This window comes from Protopterus annectens, chromosome 7.part0, assembly GCF_019279795.1.
Source record: "Protopterus annectens isolate FY-2018-M chromosome 7.part0, PAN1.0, whole genome shotgun sequence".
Lineage (NCBI taxonomy): Eukaryota > Metazoa > Chordata > Ceratodontiformes > Protopteridae > Protopterus > Protopterus annectens.
Genome location: NC_056739.1, coordinates 132,010,159 through 132,035,158, shown reverse-complemented (window position 1 = coordinate 132,035,158; position 25,000 = coordinate 132,010,159). Strand labels below are relative to the sequence as shown.

General features: G+C 46.0%; 1 protein-coding gene across 5 annotated transcripts in view; it reads right to left on the bottom strand.

Moving 5' to 3' along the window:
• The window catches only part of SCUBE3 (signal peptide, CUB domain and EGF like domain containing 3), a 3,541,316-nt gene that overhangs the window by 3,287,288 nt on the left and 229,028 nt on the right, over window positions 1–25,000 (bottom strand). The window lies entirely within an intron of this gene.

Below are 25,000 nucleotides of genomic sequence, written 5' to 3'. Positions count from 1 at the left end.
CTGAAACCCAGGACCCTGTACACTATAGTCACAGTAGTTAACCACTAAGCCATCATAGTAATAAATAAGCAAATTTAAGGCCATACATCCCATACATCCACATGGTTTTAGATTTATATACAGCAATATATATATATATATATATATATATATATATATATATATATATATATATATATATATATATATATATATATATATATATATATGCAGACATATACATATATATGTGTGTGTGCGTATATATATATATATATATATATATATATACATATATATATATATATATATATATATGTATGTGTGTGTGTGTGTGTGTGTGTGTGTGTGTGCATAGATATACACAGATATATAGCTATAATAGGAAAAGTACAGTTTTGTACCTACCATAAATGTAGATGTTCGAGGATCCCCATTGCTGCAGTCCTTACTATTGGGGTATAGTCCGCCGTCCAGTCGGCCCGAATACCAGAGTATAAGGCTGACGTCGGTCAGGGCGCATTGGACTGACGTCAGTACGTCAGGGTACTAATGCGCATGACCGACGTCATATCCTCAGTCTTTTCTTGCCCCAGATGTCAGAAGACCCTAAAAAGACAAGGCCCAAAATACCTGCACCAAAAATATGTACAATATATACAAGAATATATACAAAAATATAAGCATGTAACCTCACCTACACAACCACCCCTAAACACAGAGGGAAGGAGGGAGGGTAAATTGGACTGCAGCAATGGGGATCCTCGAACATCTACATTTATGGTAGGTACAAAACTGTACTATGTTCTTCGCTCCCCATTGCTGCAGTCCTTACTATTGGGTAGAATCCCAAAGCAGAGGTAAGGGAGGCTGGCAAATCATAAAGAAGCAGGAGCTGACAACATGCCTTGCAAAACAGCTGTGGCAAAACCAGCCCTAGACTTAGAGTAGATAGGAAGGTGATAATGCTTAGAGAAAGTATGCACTGAACTCCAAGTAGCTGCTTCCAAAATATCCTTAGTTGCCACCCCCCTTAGAAATGCTGTTGAAGTGGCAGTAGCCCTAGTGGAATGAGGCCTAATCCCAGCTGGAATCTCCTTGCCAAGATGGGAATAACAAAATGCAATGCAAAAGCCAATCCACCTAGAAATAGTTTGTTTTGACACAGGCTTGCCCTGTGAACTCAAAGCAAAAGAAACAAACAACTGCTGAGACTGCCTGAAATCCTTAGTCCTGCTTAAATAATAACGCAATTGCCTGTGTACATCTAAAGTGTGCAAAATCTGTTCCCCTTTATTTTGGGGGTCTACATAAAAGTAGGCAAATGAATAGTTTGGTTTAAAGCCACACTAGAAACCACCTTAGGCATAAAGGAAGGATTAGTACGTAATGATACCCTATCCTTATGGAAAATCAAAAGGGCTCTACTGCCATAAGGGCCTGCAACTCAGACACCCTTCTTGCAGAAGTAATAGCCAACAGAAAAGCAGTCTTCCATGACAAGTATTTCAATTCAGCAGTAGCCGCAGGCTCAAAAGGTTGTAGAGTAAGTTTTTCCAACACAAAATTGAGATCCCAAGCAGGAGTAGGAGCTCTACGTGGGGGTCTTATATTCTTTGCCCCTCTAAGAAACTGCTTGAACAAAGGATGCGAAAACAATGGTGGGTCACAATCATAGTGAGCTGAAATTGCTGCAGCATGAATCTTAATGGAAGAGAAGGACAAACCTTTGTCCAATAACTCAGTAAGATATTGAAGAGCCACACAAATTAGGCTCAGAAATCTCCAAATTCTTTGCTGTACTCCAAAATAAAAATCTCTTCCAGTTTTCTGCGTACACTTTCCTTGTACTAGGTCTTCTAGCTTCCATAATCACATTTAAAACTTGTTGAGGAAGTTGAGACCTGCTGTGTTTCAACACAGAATATGCCAGGCTGTTAGATGAAGAGAGTGAAGCTTGACATTGAGCAGATGACCGTCCTTCTGAGATAACAGATGAGGAATCAGAGGTAAAGGCCATGGAGGCTTCTTTACCAGACTCCGTAGTAGTGGGTACCAGTGTTGCCGAGGCCAATCTGGAGCTATCAAAATCATCCTTGGCCTGTCTTGTCTGACCTTTAATAGTACCTTTGGAAGAAGAGGTAGAGGTGGAAAGGCATACACATGAAGGTTTTTCCAACTGAAAGACAGAGCATCCACTTTCCAAGCTGTGTGATGAAACCCCTTTGTGCAATACTTTGGCAGCTGGTGGTTTAGTGGAGAAGCGAACAGATCTATGTCTGGAGTTCCCCATGACACTGTCAATCTCTGAAATACATGAAGATCCAGTTTCCACTCGTGGGGATCCATGATTTGTCTGCTTAACACATCTGCTAAGGAGTTCTGTGCTCCTGGCAGAAACCTTGCCTGAAGAGTAAGTTGCAAGCTTAGCGCAGTCTCCCATAAAATCATCGCTTGCCTGCATAGAGGATAAGAATGTGTTCCCCCTTGCTTGTTGATGTACCACATGACAGTTGTGTTGTCTGTTAGAATCAACACCTGCCCTGGAAGAAGTAACTCCTTGAAAGCCATTAATGCAAACTGGACTGCTAACATCTCCTTCATGTTGATATGTAGATGCTGTAGTCTGGCAGGCCACTTGTCTTGTATCCACTTTCCATTTAGATGAGCTCCGCAAGCAATGTCCGAGGCATCTGTCGTCAAAATTTGACTCGCCTCTGGCCGGGTCACAGAGAGTCCCTTGTTTAGGTGACATTCCTGAGCCCACCACAAAAATTCTTTTTGAAGGCAAGGTATTATTTGAATGACAGTGTCCAAATCCTGGCAGTGCTGTGTCCATACACTTTTGAGATACCATTGCAGCTTCCTCATATGCAGTTTGGCATTGGGAAGCACCAGAATACAAGATGCCATGAACCCTAATGCTTGAAGGACTGTCCTTGCAGTCAGCACGGACTGATGAGATAGTTGATGGAAGTAAAGTGATAGACTCTTTTGTTTGTCCGGGGTTAAAAAGGCCATCTGGGCTGCTGTATTCAGTCTCACACCCAGAAAGCACATGTCTTGAGAGGGTACTAGACTGGACTTTATTTCGTTCACAGAATACCCTAGGCATCTTAGCACTGCTATAACATATTCCAGATGCTGTAGAAGGTCTTCCTTTTCTTGAGCCAGAATCAGGCAGTCGTCCAAGTAAGGATAGATTTGAATTCCTTGAAGCCTGAAGTAAGCTATCACTGGAGCCAGAACCTTTGTGAATACTCTGGGCGCAGTAGATAAGCCAAAGGGCAATGCAGAGAACTGATAATGAGAATTTCCAGCTCGAAACCGCAGATACTTCCTGCAACTTAGCCTTATAGGCACATGAAGGTAAGCTTCCTTGAGATCTAAAGTTACCATCCAGTGATCTTTGCCCAGCAGAGGTAAAAGCTGTTGTAACGTCAACATCTTGAACTTGGGAATGTCCAGAAAAGTGTTGAGGAGAGATAAATCCAAAATTGGTCTCCACGTGTTCCCCTTCTTTGGTACTAGGAACAGGCGAGAATAAAATCCTAGGCCCCTTTCTGATACAGGGACCGGCTGAATGGCCCCCATCTGGAGTAACTGAGAAACTTGCTTGTGAGCCTCTTTTCTTTGTGGAGGAGGAACGTCTGGCATGCCTTTGAAAGGGGCATTGTATGGAAATAAAATCTGTAACCGTGGTGAATGATATCCAACACCCATTTGTCTTGAGTAATTAAATCCCAATTTTCTTTGAAAAGAGACAGTCTTCCTCCCAAAGGAGCTGCCAGACGAGAATCTACTGGCAGCTGAAAAGACAGGTCATTGGGTCTGTTTACGAAAGGACTGACCCCTGCCCTCACCAGAAGTCTGAGCAGGTGAACTCCCTGTTCTAGGCCTAAAAGAACCTTGAGCCCTGCCCCTACCACGTCTAGACCGACCCCTAGACTGGGAATCATAAGCAGGATATGTCCACCCCTTAGCAGGCCAATTTCTACTAAACTTCGGTGGCTGCACCTGCAAAAAATCTTTAACAGTTTGCATAGACTTAGCTTTGTCCTCCATTTTCTTTAAAACTGCTTCCACAGGCGTTCCAAACAACACATCAGACTGTAAAGGAGCATCCAAAATCCTTGTCTTAACATGCTCAGCTAAATTCTGATCCCTCAACCAGGCATGCCTGCGAAGAACAGAACTAGTAGCAGCCACCCTCGAAGAGGCCTGTACAGCATCAAAACCACATTGCAAAGAATGCTTACCCACTTGTTCAGACACATGAACCAAATCCAGCAACTCTTTACACTCAATACCTTCCGCCAAAGCATCCACCTTAGATTTTAATTGTGAAAGGAGATAATTCTGATATTTTAGCATGTGAAACTGACAATTCAACGCTCTCATGGCTAGAGTGGAAGAAGTATACACTTTCTTTCCCCACCTATCCAAAGCCCTTGCTTCTTTATCAGTGGGAACAGGATTTTTAACCACAGAAGCCTTAACACCTTTAGGCCCTTGAGAAATAGTTTCTGGGTCCGCCCTAGGACTCTTAAACAAATACTTATGAGCTTCGGGCACCCTATAATACCTATCAGGCTTAACAGGAGCAGGAGGCAAAGAATCAGGGTTCAGGGAAGCCTCTGCAAAAACATCTTCCACCACATTCAACACAGGAGGAATAGCTAAGGGCCTATGCTGGGGTAAAACAAGAATTCCCTAAGCCTTTTCCTGGAATCAGAGTAATCCTGGCCTTCCCATTTAAAGTGCTCCCTCATGGAATGCAGAGTCTCTGAAAATGAGAAATCCTCAGGAGGAGAAGCTGTAGGAGTGGAATCATCCACATCAGAATCAGAATAAGTAGGATACTCCTGCAAGTCTTCCAGAAGACTCTGAAGCCTCTGAACACTGTTCAAAACTATCAAACTCGGTTCCACCCTAGGCCTCTTATCAGGAGGGGCATAGAACCTCTAATCATAGTAATCAAATCTTCTGCCATTTTAAGCATATGTTTCTTAGGTACAGAACCCGAAATGCTAGGAGAAGCCCCCACTGAAGCTGAACTTGGCCTACCTCTCAAAGAAGTTTTGGCAACAGAAGGAGAGGCTCTAACTACCTTGGGAAGAGAGGGAAGAACAGTTACCTGAGAAGCCCCTCAGCCTGGCCTACCTCCTGAGAAGGCACATCCTGTAACAGTAAAGTTTCTGCCTGAGACTCCATGGAAACTCCTGGCAAAACCTCTGGCTCCACTGAGCCTTCTAAAGAACCGACGTCCGGGACTGCCGGTTCATCAACCCTAGGCTTCGCTGTTTTGTCCTTGCGCTTCTTGACGAAGCGGCCGGAGCATCCGGCGGCATTTTATAATTGCAACGCTTCCCAAACACTAACCTGGCACAGTCTAACCTCCTCTTAATATTGCGTTTGTTAAACCTAGCACAAGAGCGGCAACCAACAACGCCCTGCTCAGGCCCTAAACAAGGTATACACAAGGTATGGTAATCCCTATGAGGTATCTGTTTCCCACAAGAAATACAGTTATTCACTTTTTCTGACATCCGGTTAAATACTGAGGCAAGAAAAAACCAAAATGTTCCCCAACGGGGTACTTAGCCAACTCTGTTTCGGTCTGAAACTCCGGTTTCGGAAATATTTCAGAACGCCAACCTGCACTCGCAAAACTGCTTCTGCATCGGACCATGCGGCAAAAAAGACTGAGGATATGACGTCGGTCATGCGCATTAGTACCCTGACGTACTGACGTCAGTCCAATGCGCCCTGACCGACGTCAGCCTTATACTCTGGTATTCGGGCCGACTGGACGGCGGACTATACCCCAATAGTAAAGACTGCAGCAATGGGGAACGAAGAACATCAGCACACAAGATTGACATATGCTCACAGGCTATGCCAATGGAAGTGAGGGGCCTAAACAAGAATCATGTAACACGTAGCATGACCTCCCCTCCCCCCCTAGCCGGACAGAGAAAACATACACACAAACCCACAAACAATGTAAATAGTCCACTGCTCCCCAGACCACAGGCAGGATACAACCGAGGGGGGTACACAGTGGACCCGTGAAATCTAATTTTGGAACACAGACAGGAGCGTCCCTTGGGGGACATCCCAAAAATTGACATATTATGAGAGGAAGCCAGTGCGACAGCCTTTCTGGGTGGGGTGTGTACATACCCGGAATACAAGGGTGGGAAAGCCTGATGACCCATGGGTCGAGACAACATACATGGATCTCGTGAAGTGGAGAGTGGGCAGCGTGTAGTGGTGTGTTCAGACCCAACCTGTACCCAGAGTAAGGATGATTGCTGTAGAAGAGGTGCTGGTGGGGGAACTATGGGTAGCTAGTTATGGGTCTAGGTGGGCAGGTGTTGGCTGAAGTGGGTCTATACATACAGCCCCGGGGATGTAAGCAAAAGTCTTAAGTGGGCAGAGGCGTTGCCCAACCAGCAGCCATACCCGCTAGGAGTCCTACTGCAGCAAAGTCTAATCTACATGGCAAAGAACAGAATAACCAGATGTAGATGCATATATGTAGAGGTATGTGTGTGTATATCTACCCATAGCTACATGCAGACATACCTCTCCCTCTCCATAGTACAAATGTATACATACAGAGACAGAATACATATAAATACCCACATATAGATATATACATATGCAGACACCCATATGTCGTTAAATATATATATATATATATATATATATATATATATATATATATATATATATATATATATATATAGCAATATATAAATATATACATGTATGCATACAAATACAGATATATCTGTATATAGTAATATATATATATATATATATATATATATATATATATATATATATATATATATGTGTGTGTGTGTGTGTGTGTGTGTGTGTGTACACATGTATATAGCTAGGCTATGATATAGCAGTTACGAATTACATATGTTCACAGGCCGTGCAAATGGGGGTGAGGGGTCCAATCAACAAACGTGTGACATGTAACATCACCCCCCCCCCCCCAGCTAAACCGGTGAGACATAGATACACACAATAAAAGTAAACACACCACTGCTTCGTGGCCTACAGACAGGATACTACCAGTGGGAGAGACCCGCCAAGTCTAATCTTAAAACAAAGACATGTATGTCCCTTGTGGGACTCCCAAAAATTCAAACATTTTTAGGTTTCCTGTCATTACACCAATGTCGAATGGCAGGCCACACATATTCCCAGTGTACATGGTAGGGGAAGCCTGATGATCCATGGGGCAGGGCAACATACGTGATGGGTCCCGGGAAATGGGGAGTGGGTACAGTGTACAGGTATGGCCAAACCCGACCAGGAAGAGGGCCGAAGAGGATGTGCATATTGGGAACTATGGGTATGAAATTATGGGCCTAGCTGAGCAGGTGTTGGCTGGAGTGGGTCTATGTGGACCGCCCCAGGGATGTAAGCAATAGTGTGTATTGGGCAGGGCCGCCACCCAACAGACAGCCACTACCGCTACGAGTCTCACTGCAGCACAGTCTATTGTACATGGCAAAGAACGGAATAACCAGATGTAGATGTAAAACTGTAGAGGTGTGTGTGTGTGTATGTATACCCATACCTACATGGAGTGAAACCTCCCCCTCTCCATAGTACAAATGTGTACATACAGAGACAGAATATAATTAAATACCCACATATAGATGTATACATATGCAGACACCCATACATCCATATGTCGTTAGACATATATATATATATATATATATATATATATATATATATATAGATACACAGCAATATATGTATATATATATATATATGTATAAAGATATATAGAAATATATATGTATATGTATATATATATATATATATATATATATATATATATATATATATATATATGTGTGTGTGTGTGTGTGTGTGTGTGTAAATATACATATATATATATATATATATATATATATATATATATATATATATATATAGCTAGGATATTAATTGAATTATGTATTTAAATCACATCTGTTAACCAGGTAAGTCTGGCTGAGCTTTTGGCTCATTTACAGCAGAGACCCGTGCAGAAAAGCTCCTCAGGACTAGAAAACAATTTGTTAAATAGTAGTATACAGCAGATATATATATATATATATATATCTAGATCTAGATCTATATATATAGATAAGATGCACCAGTTAAGGATTACATATGTTCACAGGTCGTGCCAATGGGAGTGAGGGGTCCAATCAACAAATGTGTAACACGTAGCATCAACCCCCCCACCTAGACAAGTGAAACATACAAACACACAATACAAGTAAACACACCACTGCTTCTCAGACCACAGGCGGGATACTACCAGTGGGAGAGACCTGCCAAGTCTAATCTTGAAACAAAGACATAAATGCCCGTGTGGGACACCCCAAAAATTAATGATCATCGGAGTCAGTCCCTGTAACGATTTATCTAACCAGGCTGTATATGTACACGGACCAGTAGGTTGTGCAAGCCTGATGACCCACGGGTCGAGACGACGTACGACATGGGTCCCGACACATGGAGATTGGGCAGTGTGTAGTGGTGTGGTTAGACCCCACCTGCACCCACAGTAAGGATAAGTGCTGTAGAGGGGGGCAGGTGGGGGAACTATGGGTATGCAATTATGGGCCTAAGAGTGCAGGTGTTGGCTGGCGCAGTTGTATTCGGACCGCCCTGGGATGCAAGTAATATTGAAAATTGGGCAGAGCTTATGCCCATACTTCTCAACCTCTAAGAGCAAAACCACTGGACAGAACCTAAACTGTTGGGGGAACAAATAGGGACAGAAAACACATACTCCACTTACAACCTTAGAAAGCTGATAGAATAATAGGTTATGCATTAGCATGGCTCGTCTGAAGGATGTGGAGCTCACCACCTTGCAACCCCCCCCCCCACCTCACACTCTACACCACTATATCAACTAGTGATACAGACACCTTTTGTCCTGCCTCGCATACAAATCCCAACATCCAATATACCTTCCCTATTGCTCCCCATCCAATTATACCTACGGGCTACTGTTCAGTTACAAGGTCACTCCCATTACCTACTCCTTAGCTATTCGCTTCTACTCTACCACACAGATATGGAATAACTACACCTACCCCGAATACCTGCATGTAACCTATCCAGACCTGTGAAACAGGAATCCAACCTCACCTTAAAATGACCTTTGTCAACAGTCATATCTGATATGTAAACTTAACCTAAGCATGGATAATACCGACAGTTTAACATAAACTAAGCATGATTAATGGGGGACGTAGCTATGTTATGTCTGTTGGCCTCTATGAATGTGATCACCCCGGTATTAATTGGGATACGTAGCTGGGATGAATGTGGAGCTCTACATCCCGGGCCACTGCTGACAATGGGACAAGCATACAGTCCGAGTGTCCTGGTTGACAGATGTGAACAAAATGCACAATGTTGCATGTGTGTATGCGGGAGCAAGCGGGTGTAAGCCTGTTTGGCCACCGGTATGCGAGTACCACACTGGTGAAGCAATATACAGGCTGAGTGCAAGACGCCGCAACCAGAGGTCAATAATGCTGTGGCCATTAACATAATAATCTGCACTGCCAGGTTGCAAACCCCCGACCCAGCACACTACAGTAGAAGTGAGTTCCACTAAGCCATGGCGGATACACATTCATCTGCTGTGATCACAAACACATCATCCAGCACAGGCATCCAACAGTATAGGAAATGTATATAAGTGTGTAGATTAATACCAGAACTTTTAGTTATGTACTTACCATAACTTTAGATGTTTGGGATCCATCTCGCCTACATTCTGTACTGATGGGCTCGGAGCCGATCCTCGCTCCGACTGCACGCTATGCTATAGAGCGAGGCCTCTTATTGGCTGAGCTATTTCTTATCCCAGGATGCACCACCACTAATCCCCCAGATCTTGTTTGTCCGCATTCATGCACACATGCACAACTTGTTTATATAACATTGTCAGATGTTTCAAGATGAAACAACAGGATTCGGACCTTCTGATATCCTCTGATCTCCAAGGAAGGGGGAAGGAGGGTGGTTATTGAATGTAGATTGATCCCAAACATCTAAAGTTATGGTAAAGTACATAACTAAAAGATGTTATGTGATCCTATCTCGCCTACATTCTGTACTGATGGGCTCGGAGCCAATCCCTCGGCTCCGACTTGGCACGCTATGCTATAGAGCGAGGCCTCTTATTGACTGAGCTATTTCTTATCCCAGGATGCACCACCACTAATCCCCCGGATCTTGTTTGTCCGCATTCATGCACACATGCACAACTTGTTTATATAACATTGTCAGATGTTTCAAGATGAAACAACAGGATTCGGACCTTCTGATATCCTCTGATCTCCAAGGAAGGGGGAAGGAGGGTGGGTTATTGGGAATGTAGGCGAGATGGATCCCAAACATCTAAAGTTATGGTAAGTACATAACTAAAAGATGTTATGTGATCCTATCTCGCCTACATTCTGTACTGATGGGACAGCGTCCCTAGCACCTAAATCCTGGGTGGCTCATTGGAAAACACTCCTGAGCACTGTGGAACCAAATGAAGCTCGTCCTCTAGATGCCACATCCAATTTGTAGTGGGAAATGAAAGTGTGCGGGGAAGACCATGTAGCCGCAGCACAAATGTCACTAATGGCAAGCTTAGAATGAAATCCTATCAAAGTAGCCATAGCCTTTGTAGAATGAGCTTTGACAGAGGTGGTAAGCTCTTTGTTAGAATAAGAATAAGCTTGAGTAATACAGTCCCTGATCCATTTGGCAATAGTGACCTTTGTGACAGCTTTGCCCAATTTATTGTCCGAAAAGGACACAAACAATTGATCTGTTTTCCTTGTTTGTTTGGTCCTATCTAAATAAAAACGCAACTGCCTGTGGACATCTAATGTGTGGAATATGAATTCCGCTTTGTTAGAATATTTCGGAAAGAAGACTGGAAGTTCTAATGATTGTTGTAGGCAGAAACTGGAATAAACTTTAGGGACAAAGGAAGGATTTGGCCTGAGAGATATTCTGTCTTTGTGAAAAACCAAGTACGGAGGTTTTACAGACAAAGCTTGAAGCTCTGAAACCCTTTTGGCAGAAGTAATCGCCACCAGAAAAGCAGTCTTCCGCAATAGAAATCTTAGATCACATGTCGCTGCCGGTTCGAAGGGGAAGGAAGTTAAGGCGCGTAACACCACATCGAGATCCCATGGAGGGGCAGGATGAGAAATCGGAGGTCTTAAAAGCGCAGCACCTTTCAAGAAGGTCTTACATAATCTGTTGCTCATTAAAGGTGGGTTTATAGATTCGTGAAAATTGGAAATCGCTGCCAATTGAACCTTGATGGTAGAGACTGAAGAGCCTTGATTGAAAAGAGAAGTTAAAAATTTTAGTACTTCTGATACGGGAATAGTGATGGGATCCAGGCCCCGGAGTTGAGCCCAAATAGCAAATCTTTTCCATTTGCTAGAATACAATTTCTTTGTAGCAGACCTGTGGGCCGAAGATAAGATGTGTACAACTTCTGGATCCAATGTATGACTCCTGACTATAGTCGGAAGAGGAGGAGCCAAGCCTTCAATTTTAAGGTGTATAGGGACTGGTGGAATAGTCCCGACTGATGAACCAAAAGGTCTGGGATCTGATCCAGGAACCATGGACCTTCCAGAGCATATTTCCGAAGATAGGGAAACCATACTTGACGAGGCCAGTAAGGAGCAACTAAGATCATTTTGTTCCCCAAGAGAGATGCCTTTTGGATCACCCTGGGAAGGAGAGGAACTGGGGGGAAGGCATAAAGCAAGCCGGTGGGCCAAGGACAGGCTAGTGCGTCCATGGGGCTCTTCCCCGGAGCCGGGGTTAGGGAGAAGAATTTTTTGCACTTCGCATTCAGTGGAGTCGCGAAGAGGTCGCAACACGGAACTCCCCATTTGCTGAAAATCTGATTTGCAACTGTCATGTTCAGAGACCATTCGTGAGGATAGAGGATGGCTCTGCTCAGTCTGTTGGCTATCACATTGGACTTGCCCGGGATATGAGTAGCCACTAGAAAGCGTTTGGTCGACACTGCCCATTCCCAGACTCTCATGGCCTCTCTGCAAAGAGGATAGGATCTGGTCCCTCCCTGTTTGTTCAGGTACCAGACAACTGACATGTTGTCTGAGTGAACGGCAATTACGCCCTGAGGGAGGTAATCGTGAAGGGCTTGAAGGGACAGAAGCACCGCCCTCATTTCTAGGATGTTGATATGAAGTAGGGTCTCTTCTGGGTGCCATTTGCCTTGGACTGACCTGCCCAGGGAATGCCCCCCCCACCCCATCTGGGAGGCATCCGTGGTCAAAGTGGCCGCAGGAGGAGGTGGAACAAAGGGTCGTCCCTGATCCAAATTGGAGGGCACTAGCCACCAGCGTAGGTCCCGTTTGCAGGTTTCCGTGATCCATATGAGGTGACTGAGAGGGAGTTCCTGAAAGGACCACTGAGCTGAAAGAAGCCATTGGAGAATTCTCATGTGCAACCTTGCCAGGGGGACTAGAAGAACCGTGGCGGACATGGATCCCAATAGCTGCAGGACCATTCTGGCTGGGGCTTTGGATCTGGGAAGTAAGTCTCGAACTTGAGCCTGTATGGTTTGCATTCTGTCTGTAGGTAGATAGACCCGCATTCGGTTTGAGTCTATCTCTACCCCTATGAATCTTATGCGTTGAGATGGCAGCAACACAGACTTTGGCCAATTGAAGGTGATTCCAAGGGAATTGCCCAATGATATAGTGGCTTTTAGGCTCCGCAATAGTAGATGCTTGGAGGTGGCAGTTAGGAGCCAGTCGTCTAGATACGGAAACACCTGGAATCCTAGACTTCTCAGGTGAGCAGTCACGACCGCCAAACATTTGGTGAACACCCTGGGGGCTGTGGTGAGACCAAAGGGCAGCGCACGGAACTGAAAATGACTGCCTCCTATGCTGAAGCGCAGATGTCTCCTGGACGCTTGATGTATCATGATATGGTAATAAGCGTCCTTGAGATCTATGGAGCACATCCAAACACCTTTCTCCAGCAATGGGAGAATGGTTTGTAGGGTGACCATTCGGAACTTGGACTTTTTGACTGAACGGTTTAGAATGCTGAGATCCAAAATGGGTCTCAAGTCCCCGGTCTTTTTTGGCACCAAAAAGAATCTTGAGTAAGTCCCTAATCCGATCTGGTCTGTGGGGACCGGTTGGATGACTCCTTTTTGCAGCAGCTTTGAAACTTCTGAGGCTGCAGTTTCCCGTTGACTGGGTGGTGGGTCCGGGATTTTTTTGGACTGAGGTGGAGAGTGAGAGAAAGGGATGGTGTAACCTCCGGCGATAATTTGAAGCACCCATCGGTCCTGAGTGATACTTTCCCAGGCTTTTAGGTGCCTCGAAAAACGACCCCCGACTGGCTCTGGAGCTGCACAGTCGGGCAATCCCTCAGGGATTGTGAAAGGCAGAAGAGCCACGAAAGGACTCGCGGTCTCCAGTGTTGGGAGGGCCTCTGCCGCCTCTGGGACGGCGTCTTCCGGAAGAATTTCCCCCTCCCCTGCCTCTGGAAGGGGGATCATCCTGCTGAGAGGGGTAAGGCTTCTGAGATCTACGGAACCACATTTTCCCTCCTCTTTTAGCCTTGGGATAAGGCCGAAAGGGAGTGGAAAATCGTGCCCCTACGGCAGTCAGAGTCTTACCCTCCTGTTCGCAGCGGGTCAGTGTGTCCTTTACCTTGGGTCCAAACAGGGAGGACCCATCAAAGGGGGCGTCGGCAAAGGAAGACTTAAAGGCCTCCAGCGAAATGACACAGGCGGAGCCAGGCTAGTCTCCGTGAGCAATGCCTGTACCACGGCTCTACTCGCCCCTTTGGCCGCATAAGAAATGAGCCTCATGGACGAGTTTGAAATGGACGACAATGTAGCCAGCTGAGAGCCAACCGTCTGGGCCAGCTCCTCAGGCAGGTTACCCAAGAGGGTATCGGAAAGTTCTTTAATCAGATCCCTCTGAAATCTGGTAAAGTGCGTAAGGTAGTTCAAGGACCTTAATGTAAAGGCCGCTGAACTTAGGGTGCACTTTCCATACCGATCCATGCTCCTAGACTCCTTATTAGGAGGATGGACGGACGTCGAAGCCTCTGCTACATCTTGCTGGGTAGCAGATGCCACCACCAAAGCATCTACAGCCACACCTTTAGTTAGGAACTCTTTTTCAGGGGGTGCTGAGAGGAACTTATTAGGACGAGCAGGCACCGGTTCCACAGAGTATGGGTGTTCCCACACCCTTCGACAGATCAAATCCAAGAGCTCGTCGAAGGGCGGAGACACCCAGGAGGCGGAGGGCTGAGCCCCGAAGGCCTTAAGGAACACCGACTCATCAGCAGAAGGGGGTTTGGACTGCCAGCCGCCTTATTGTTTAAGGGCTTCCAGGATGTCTGCAAAGGAGACATCATCCGAGGACGACTTAGGGGACCCTTCTGCATCATCGAGATCAGTGTCTGATGTAAGAGACTCATCAGGGGAGTCAACGTGCTTCCTCTTGCACGATCTTTTCCTGGGGGGTTCTTCCGAAGAAGCTTCAGAAGGACCTCCAGGAGGGGGGGGAACCCCAGTGGGGGTAACCTCAGGCCCCGGGGCTCTGCTGTCTAAGGACAGGGGGACTGCCAAAGACCCAGTCTCGGTATGCAGGGAAGGAGCTAGGGAGACCATGGAGGTAGCCAAAGATGATTTGGCTAACGCACTCCTCATAGCCCTGAAAACGGGACCACCAGAATCCTGGGAGGGTCCCACCTCCGTGGCCACGACGGTAGACGGCACTCCCGCAGCCGACGCACCGAGAGGAAGACTTGGGACTGAAAACATCAGTCCCGAAGCATCCCCCCCGGGGCCGACGGAAGAAGTCCGCGTACCGAACTCCGACTCAAGAGCCGGAGTTGGAGTAAGGGTCGAACCCAACCCTAAAACCTCCACCGGTTCCACCAGCACCGGCTCCAACGGTGCCGAGGCTGTTGGAGGAGGAACCATAGTAGCAAGGTGGACCATCGGCTCCGAAGCCGAATGGGCTGGAGCCGAAACTAACTTTTGGAACACCGGAGACTGGAAGAGTCTTAGGAGCACCCTGTCGATGTCCGAATCAGACATCTTGGAGGATCTGGACGATACCGATCAGGTCCGAACCGATTTCTCCATCGGCTCCATAGGACTAGTGGACCGGCTCCGAATAGATTCTATAATTATTGGTTCCGAGGGAGATCTCAAGGCAATTTCCCTCGGTGCCGATGAGGACTTCGGCGCCGAAGGGGAAGAGTCTGAGCCGGCAACCTTCATCGGCTCCAATATCAGTGGAGCCGATGAAGGTGACTCCGCTCGATGCCCCAGTCCTCAGCTCCGAAACCAGAGGGTCGAGACTGGAGGCATCGAGGCAGACCGTTCGCCTCGGCTCCGAAGTCCGTGGAGCCGATGGAGAAGCCTGCCTAGGTTTTTTGGCAGTCGGTTCCGACAGACTGGTCGGAGCCGACGCTTTTTTCTTTTTTGAAGGAGAGGAAGATGAAGATAAAGCCTCCTCGAAGGATGGCTTTATCAAACCTTTTAGGATTAATTTGTTCTTCCTCTCCTGGAGGACTCTTGATGAGAAGGCGTGACACACGCTACATGACTCTTGTAGGTGCTTGGCACCTAAGCAATAAACGCACGAGGAGTGGTCGTCCGTTATGGACATCTTATAACCACACCTCGCGCACTTTTAAACCCGGAGGGTCTATGCTCTTTGGACATGTCTAAAGATAGAAAACACACCAAAAACTAGCAGTTTAAAGTTCAAAGAAATATAAAGTTTTTTTTTTTTTTTATATATAACAATACAGTTAACAAAAACACAGAAAGGGAGGATCAAGACCCTCTAACTTAAACGGGTACTTGACCCACAAAACAAACGCTAGAATAGCAAATAGCAAAAGGGGAAGGCCCCTCTAACTAAAACGGGAAACCTTCCCTTGACGAAAAACACAAATTCCTCAACAAAATATCTAATACACACTCGTATCACAACAATAGCTGTTAAAACAGCTTTTGGGTTCAAAACAAGCACATTCCTGACAGGAAAAGCCTAAATAAAGTAGTACTTAGCCCAGCCAAGTTGAGACCACGTCTTAGCTTGTAAGCGGCAAACGAGATCTGGGGGATTAGTGGTGGTGCATCCTGGGATAAGAAATAGCTCAGCCAATAAGAGGCCTCGCTCTATAGCATAGCGTGCCGAGTCGGAGCCGAGGGATCGGCTCCTAGCCCATCAGTACAGAATGTAGGCGAGATAGGATCACATAACATCACATGTCCATTGCTCAACCACAGTATTATGAGCAGTCTATGTGCAGCACAGAATCACAATATACAGCCTCTGGAAGGCCCACACCCGGGACGCTGCACATCATGCACTACGTGAATTACCATTAAACCATGACAGATGTACATAACCACTCATTCCACATACATATCATCCAGCACAAATGTCAACAGCACAGGGAATGTAGTAATAACACACCACACAACCTCTTAATGCATGAATCCCGGACATACTGTGCTATAATGTTGGTACATATAGGGATAGCTGTCATAACGTGCTGTAATACACTTCAAAGATTGCAAGTTACACAGTTATATGTGGTACAAACACATATATTGCTGGAGATGATACGTCTGAAACACGTACGTGTTGGCACGAATGACAGACCTCAGTCCTAAGGTCATCTATGTCAATTGCCAAGAGAATGAGGTACAGGCCACACATATAAGCCGAACATGCATGGACATTTGGACAGCTATACATCTGTAAATGTAGAGAGATAGACAGCTATAGATATATATGTGTGTGTGTGTGTGTGTGTACGTATGACTCACAAATAACCATATAACAGCAATTGTACATAGATTAATATGTTCAGTTTACATACACATATATATATATATATATATATATATATATATATATATATACTTACATACATACATACACACACACATATATATATATATATATATATATATGGATATATATACATAGCTAGATCTATATCAATGTCCAGTTCTATCCCTCTATATATGGGGGTGTAACATATATACTTATACAGATATGCATAAGTGTGTGTGTGTGTGTGTGTATATATATATATATATATATATATATATATATATATATATATGTACATACTGATAGATATGTGTATATGATTTCCACATGGGAACAGACTCCTGGCCCACTCCGTACTACATAACAGACCATAAGCACAGTTAATGGGGGTGGGGGCACAAATGAGGGACACCTGGTAATTACTGCTATGTAACCCCTCCCCAACCCTAATGGATACGCTGTGCAATCCAATATCCATCACATGCAGTACTTGACAGCAGGATCCACCACAACACAGCTACAATGCAACAGTTATCCATGTCACCTGTACATGTCAGGCCAATATCTGTAACGTATGCAGATACGCCACTGTACCGCAGGGAATGTACTATGTTGAAGGGCTACACATTACAATGGTACAGATATGCACACACATACATACATTGAAAATCATGTGCAGGTATATATGTGTATATATATATATATATATATATATATATATATATATATATATATATAGATAAGATATACGGGATATATGGGTACATACACATATACACAGAAGCCATACATGTGTAGCAGTAGTGTAGACGTACTGGTTGCAATGTATATCCCAGGCCACAAGCCCTGTAACCGTTAGTGTGGTGTGGCAACCAGCCTCACAAAGGGGCTACTTACATTGCACATATACCCACTCACAATTCAAAGGACATGACACGACACACAGGTATGCATACAGACAACCTTTATCTGTGTACCATACAATAATGTATGCCATTACTGACAGAACATGGATGTTGATGTATATAACCAGTGATGGATGCAATGCCCACACAAAACAGTAGATACAGACAGTGCAGATATATAACATACTACGGTGTCCAGGCTAAGCCCTTCAATTCGTACAACAGTTGCCAACAGATTTGCCTGCACGATACGTAACAGTCAACAATATCAGATGTAGTTCAGCAGCCTCCAATTACACACTGTAGTCAAGCCCTAGGGGACATTCAATACTTGTGGTAATGTCAATACATCTGTCACATGTATAGTCCCTGGCCAACAAATGTTGTGGGTGTCCACACTATGACTGGGATGATAGTAGGAATGCTAGCAGTAGTTAATGACAGGCCATTACCTAACAACCCATACCCGTATCACAGCAGGACAAAGGCTGCCATATATGTCGAGTACAAAGGCAGGGACGCAGGGCCATACCTGCAATATTGCAGTTACACACCCTGGAATATGCTGGTGTTACAGGATGTGTTGCAACATACCCTTATGCAGGAATACGACATCAGGTACACAAATGGATATAGCCATGTACTGCTAGCACGCAACACACACACTGCCAGTGTAATATCAGACACAAGACCTGTGTGGTGGACAGACAACACATGATAGGCACACCTCTGTCCAGATAGAGAATAGGCCCACAGTATTGAGCTATGCAGGCAGACTACAGTCCAAGGTAAACTAGTATGTACACACACATACACACACCCTGGAACACCAGTACTATGCAGAGCATTACACCACTCTACTCACAGTCTGTCTATATGTCCTGATCTTCCTACATATATGTGGCTGCCCTGAGTGTGCAGGTTCTCCTGTAAGAGGTATTGCTACCTGATGTCTGTAACTCTGATGCCCACACAGGAAGGATGTCCATCACACAGGGAATGTACAGGGAATATGCCCACATGATGTAGGGATTCATAGTGGGTGGTTGCCATGACAAGCGTAATTGGAAGTACTACACATGTGTACTCAGATATATATATGGCTATCTGGATAAGTACATGTCCATATCATCCCACCACATGTCCTGGACATGGAGTGTAGCCCTACCCCAGCCCCTATAGTCCCAATGTAGTAGTGCAAGGGGGTTGTCTGGTATGTATAGCTGGTATATTAATAGACATTTGCTACTGTCATTGGGATTGTTGTCACAGACACGGTGTGTGTGGAAGGTGACATCTGCTCATAACATGTGTGCCATTAGCTACTGACAGACATCCTAAGGTTATCATGGTATAGTACCTGCATATATAGCAGGCTCAACAGCCATGTCACAGCACAAGGTAGGATACATCTGTTTGACAGTGCAGAACCACAACCAATGTGAACACAGCCACATATGTTACGCTAGTATAATACAGTATATGGACTAGCTGTCCTACACCATCCTCATATGTGCCACTCACAGAATGACCCTACATATACTGGGCTGCTACACAGTCTGCCCTGATGGCTGTCTGTGGTATGGGACATGTGTGTGCATGGCCCTACACACATGTAAGGTAAAACGGTACTATACAGTGGGGCAGCATGCAACAACAGATAGAAGGGGAGCTAGAACAATGACATCTACCACAGTCTGTACACAGGCCATATTACATATTAACAATACACAAACTGCCGACATTCACCATCACTACACAGACCTCAGTACTGTACAAACATCCACAGGATTTCCAGAGTATGGCATTAAGTGTAACCCCTACTGTACATGACATGTGTAGCACTCTGATATATCACTGGCATGTTATTTAAGGTGTGCAGCACATATGAACCATGTCATGCACAACATATGTACAAAGGTTGACAGAGATGTGGCTGACAGCACATACACCGGGCCAGTATAGACATGTTGTTGTGATATCCTCATTAATCTACCACTGTAACGGGGTTTGTTGCAACATATGTCCAATGAGGGATATGTAGTCAATAACTGTCACGGCTTGCACCATCAACAGACTGCAATCCTCACACTACCTTCTGCATTCCACGGATAGATGCATCGTGGCTTACACATGACACCAAAGGCACAACACTGACCAGCCTGCAGATGGGATTCCTGATATACATGGAACTGACATGGCAGGTATTGCGACATGTATGACAGGCATATCCAGACAAACACTGTTAATCCAGCATTACTCCATATGCAGTACAGCAGCACTTACAGTTCGTAGTCAGGTCAGGCATATCCCCCTCCTGTTTGCTGCCCTCTTTCCACAGTGTATGTTGTTAGACGTAAATCCCCAACCCATCTGAAATGTTGTTTGCCAAACGACAGTTCTAGCTCCTGCTCACAGTGACAGACAAGGGCCAACACTACCAGGATGTTTCCCAGTATTGGAGTGCATTTCCATGCAATTGGCAATGGGAATGTTACCACACCTCTACTACATGCAATCGGCTAAGAAAGGGTTGCAATTCATGCAGAGGCCATCAGCTGATCATGAGCACCACGTTAAATACACATGCTGCTGCCTAAGCAATGCAGATGTGGCCCTCCACATCCTCCAGAGAGGAAGTGGGGGAGGCAAACAGAGGCGAATACATGTCAGGGAGGGGTGGGAGGGTAAAACTGATGCACGTTTGTCTCACACACCTACCAGCACAGGGTATCAAACACCCGACAGCTATGTATTGCTATCATAGTTCGATGCTGTTATTGGATGCGCCACATGGGTTATCTGGTGGGGAGCACTCAGAACATATATGTGATGGTGAGTGACATCTGCAACAGGGTTATGGTAGATATACAGTAGGTGACGTACATGTACCTGTCTGCATGAACAGGTGCCAGCGTCAGCACAGGCACACTTACACAGGGACGCGCACAAAATAACACACTTGGCAGGGCCAGGAGTGCAACCCGTCACTAGTGGGATTGCCACAACACATAAATGTGCAGGGAACACATGCACAACATGGGTGATATGGCGGTCGTATGGGCAGTGAGTATGAGGGGGTGTCAGACATAAGGAGGCATGCTTCACTGTGCCCTGGGGGGAGTAGTGCGTGTGGATGTGGACATACACACCATACAACACACACACGAACACATAGGGTCCAGTTCGGACATGCATGAGTGCATGTCTGCACAGTTGTGTGGTGGCCAACAGGCTATACAAGGGTAGGCGATGGGTATACCTTGGCATCAGCCCACGACAATGGTCTGCACTGTGGCACAGGCCTGTAGCTTCTGCATTTGCCTGCACAGGTGGATACTGCATCCCTCTCCCAGTCACCTGGGTGACTATTGCATGTGGCCAATGCTGTGCATCACTTGCCATGTATGTGTTCTCTAGTCCATGACTTGGATGGTGTCTAAGATGTGCACACCTCCCACATGCATGTACAGTGACATGTGGAACTGTACCTGGGGTGTCTGGCCCATGCTCTGAACACAGCTTATCATCAGATGTGCCAGTCTTGCCCATGTGTAGCAGGGAGTGGTACTGGTCAGCAGATTTACCCTGAACCTACACTGATAGCATGCTAACAGCATTTCCTGATGTCAGTGTCATCTGTCCATACAGGCCATGTTGTCCGGCATGGTGTGTCTGTTGTGAGTCACATGTGAAGGCACAGTGGGATTGCTAACTGTGATTGGCAGGCGTTAATGTCACATGTATGGGTATGGCTTTGCACCCCAGCCTCTCAGCCATTTACATCTGTTATCCCTGTATGGTTGACATTGTGATATATAGTAGGGCCACCATAAATGAAATTAGCAAAACCCCTCCACATTGCCCACAGGTGTCACAGACTCACAACTACCTCTACACAGTATACGAGTTGCAAACACACACACACCAGTCATGTCTGGGAGTACAACCCCTACCTAAATAGTTTACTTCACTACAGCACTACGCAGTTATATTACGAGCCACGGACATTACTGAAGTACATCATTAACAAAGGTGTATTTCACAATTAATGTCATCAGCAGGACTACCAAAGTAGGGCATTTGTAATGCACTGTGAGTGAGTAGCCTATAATGCATTGCTCCACAGACACTGAGAGAGACACATCACCTCCGGAACTGGCATGGATGGAGATGGAACACTACCACTGTTCTAAATCACATTACAGCAGTACGCAGTTACAGAATGCGTTACGGCGATTACTGGGCTATCAATTTCCCAGAGGTGTACTTCTAGGTGAGTGACATCAGCAGTCTCGGCAAAGTAGAGCATTTGTATTGTATGGAGTGTGAGTAGCCTAAAAAGCATTGCTCTCTACCCAATCAGACACACACACACATACTCACACACAAACACACACAGTTGCCAGGGCTGGGGATCGAACACCTACCTAACTAGTTTATCACACTACAGCAGTATGCAGTTACAAGACGCGCCACGGCAATTACTGGGCTATCATGTTTCCAGAGGTGGACTTCTAGGTGAGTGACATCAGCAGCCTTGCCAAAGTTGAATATATGTATTGCATGGAGTGTGAATAGCTTAAGCATTTCACTCTACACAGTGAGAGTCAGAAAGGCACACTCACACACAATTGACAGGTCTGGGGTTAGTACTACTACCTAACTACTCTATCACTACAGCAGTACGCAGTTATGGGATGTGCCATGCATATTACTGAGCTATAGCTCTCCCAAAGGTGTAATTCACAATGGATGACCTCAGCAGGATTGTCATACTACTGCTATGAGGAGGGCAGTACATGCATGGGCCATACTCCATTCATGTAGGGGTTGACATGCCACATGCAGGCACACACTGGGTCATATGTCACAGGTGTGTGTATACAGCTACTAGATGGCTGCTTCCTTGTACAGTCCTGTTGCACAGCTGGCATGTACACCACATAGTCTATCACTCTGACAGGTACTAGTGGCTAGTACCCGCATGGGTTACATCCACACCTCGTGTTGGGGGCCCTTTGGCTGCGTGCCAGTTGGGACAGGCCTGAATGGCTCCTTGTCACGGTCACCCTCTTCCACACATCTATGCCCATGTACCAGTGGCTTATTAGTGTGTTGCATTTACATATTTGTCTGTATTCCTATCCACTGTGTGTGCAAGGCAGGAGAGGTACATACTGATGTGTCCGCACTGAGAACTGCAACTTCCAGATATGTCTGGTCCACTGGTGTTTGCAGACATGGCCTTCATGTGTTTACATGTGTGAGCATGCCCAGTCTGGCCATCTGTGCTGCATGTGTGGATCACGTCAAAGTTGTTTGTACTGCGGTGCTGACCTTTTGTTGTACACTGACGGGTAGCATGCTGTGTCTGCAGGGTAACCATCGATCATTTGCCATTGACTGTTGCTACATTTCTGCATAGCGGGGGGGGGGCACCTGACTGTTTCTACTGTTCTATACAGGAGTGGGGGGGCACACATGACTATTACTCTATGTGTATGTTGGATGGGGGCACACCTGACACTTGTACACATTTGCTAGGACTGTACTGGTATGTCAGATACTCCATTTCAGTCTGTAGTCTCACCTATCCTGCTAGCTAGGGCTTACCAATGTAGTACATATCCTAGCTGCGTTTACCTACATATCAGTGTCTGACTTCCTAGCCTATACAATTTGCATCCGACTGCCTGGCCTGCTGCGGTCTGTCTATGTAGGCCTGGGGGAGGGATTAACCACAGGGCACATTCGGAGGCCATAGTACAGCATTTGTTTGTGTTTGTCTTCACCTGTCGTGCTGGCTGAGACTGTTGCTGGGTATGTGATCCTTCCTGACTGTTATGTGTGGCTCTTATGGACACCCCTGTCGCTCAGGCCATTTCCTGCAGTGGGTTTTGTCACCCTGTGTAGTACTGGCTACTATGGTGTCTCCAGTATGTGTTACAGATCTCATGCTGCCACTATGGGTGCCTACTCTCTGCTGCCTTAACATCCGGCCACCCAATTCCCTCGCATGTTCACATCCACACCATGGCTACAGGTAAAAACACATTCTACTCCATTTGGCAATTGGTAGGTTGATTGACTTACCTTGAGGGTGTGCCGGACTTGAGGATGGTGTTGGAGGGCTGCCTATGTTGGAAGCACATAGTACACTCCCTATACATGGTTGGGCACAGGTAGTGTCATGCTTGGCACCCCCTTTACTGTCTGTGTGAGTCAGAGAGAGGCGTCATTCCCTGGGGCCCTACTGTGTCAGTGCATATGCTATGCGTTGCCTCTTTGCCAAGGCCAGGGCATACTGGGCACGCTCCCTTCTGCCTACTGGGGCAGGCTCAGGTTGTTCCTCCTCAGAGTCACTCTGTACCGGTACAGGCCTTGGCATTGGTGGGGGGTTGTGTGGCCCTGCCCCATGCTGCTCCTGTTGCAGCTGTTTCCGCAGGATCATATTGTGTAGCATAGCACATACCATTACTATATGGGTACATGTAGCTGGTGAGTACTGCAGGACTCCACCAGATGTGTCCAGACACCGGAACCATGAACTGAGCATCCCAAACGCACGCTCTATTATATGTCTGGCCTGTGCGTGTGCATCATTATGGTGTTGCTGTTCAGGTGTGTGTGCATTTCTGATGGGTGTAATCAGCCACGGCTCCAGTGGGTACCCAGCATCCCTCACTAGGTGACAGTAGAGGATGTCCACATCGGCAAATCTGTTGTACGGCTGCGTCTGTTGCCATACGTGTGAATCATCATAGCTTCCAGGGAAGCCAGCACACACATTCATATAATGCCCTGGGCATCACATACCACCTGGCAGTTGATGGAGGGGATGCCCCTGAGGATGATGTAGGCCCTGCCCTGCTCACCTGGTGGTGCTTTGATGCATAAGTGCATGCAGTCTATACCACCCACTACCCCAGGGTAGTTAGCTATTTGGTGGAAGAGATGCATATTGCGAGTCAACACCTCAGTTGTGTTTAGGAAATATACGTGCTCACGGGCATGTGCTGACATGATATCCAGGAACTGGTGGATTACTCTGGATGCTGCCTGTGAGATGCCCAGGTTATTCTCAGTTGTAGTTTGGGAGGTACCTGTGGCTAGTATACCTAGGCCTACACATACCTTGGTATCCACTGGGATGGGTTCCCCTCGGCCAGTGTGGTGTGT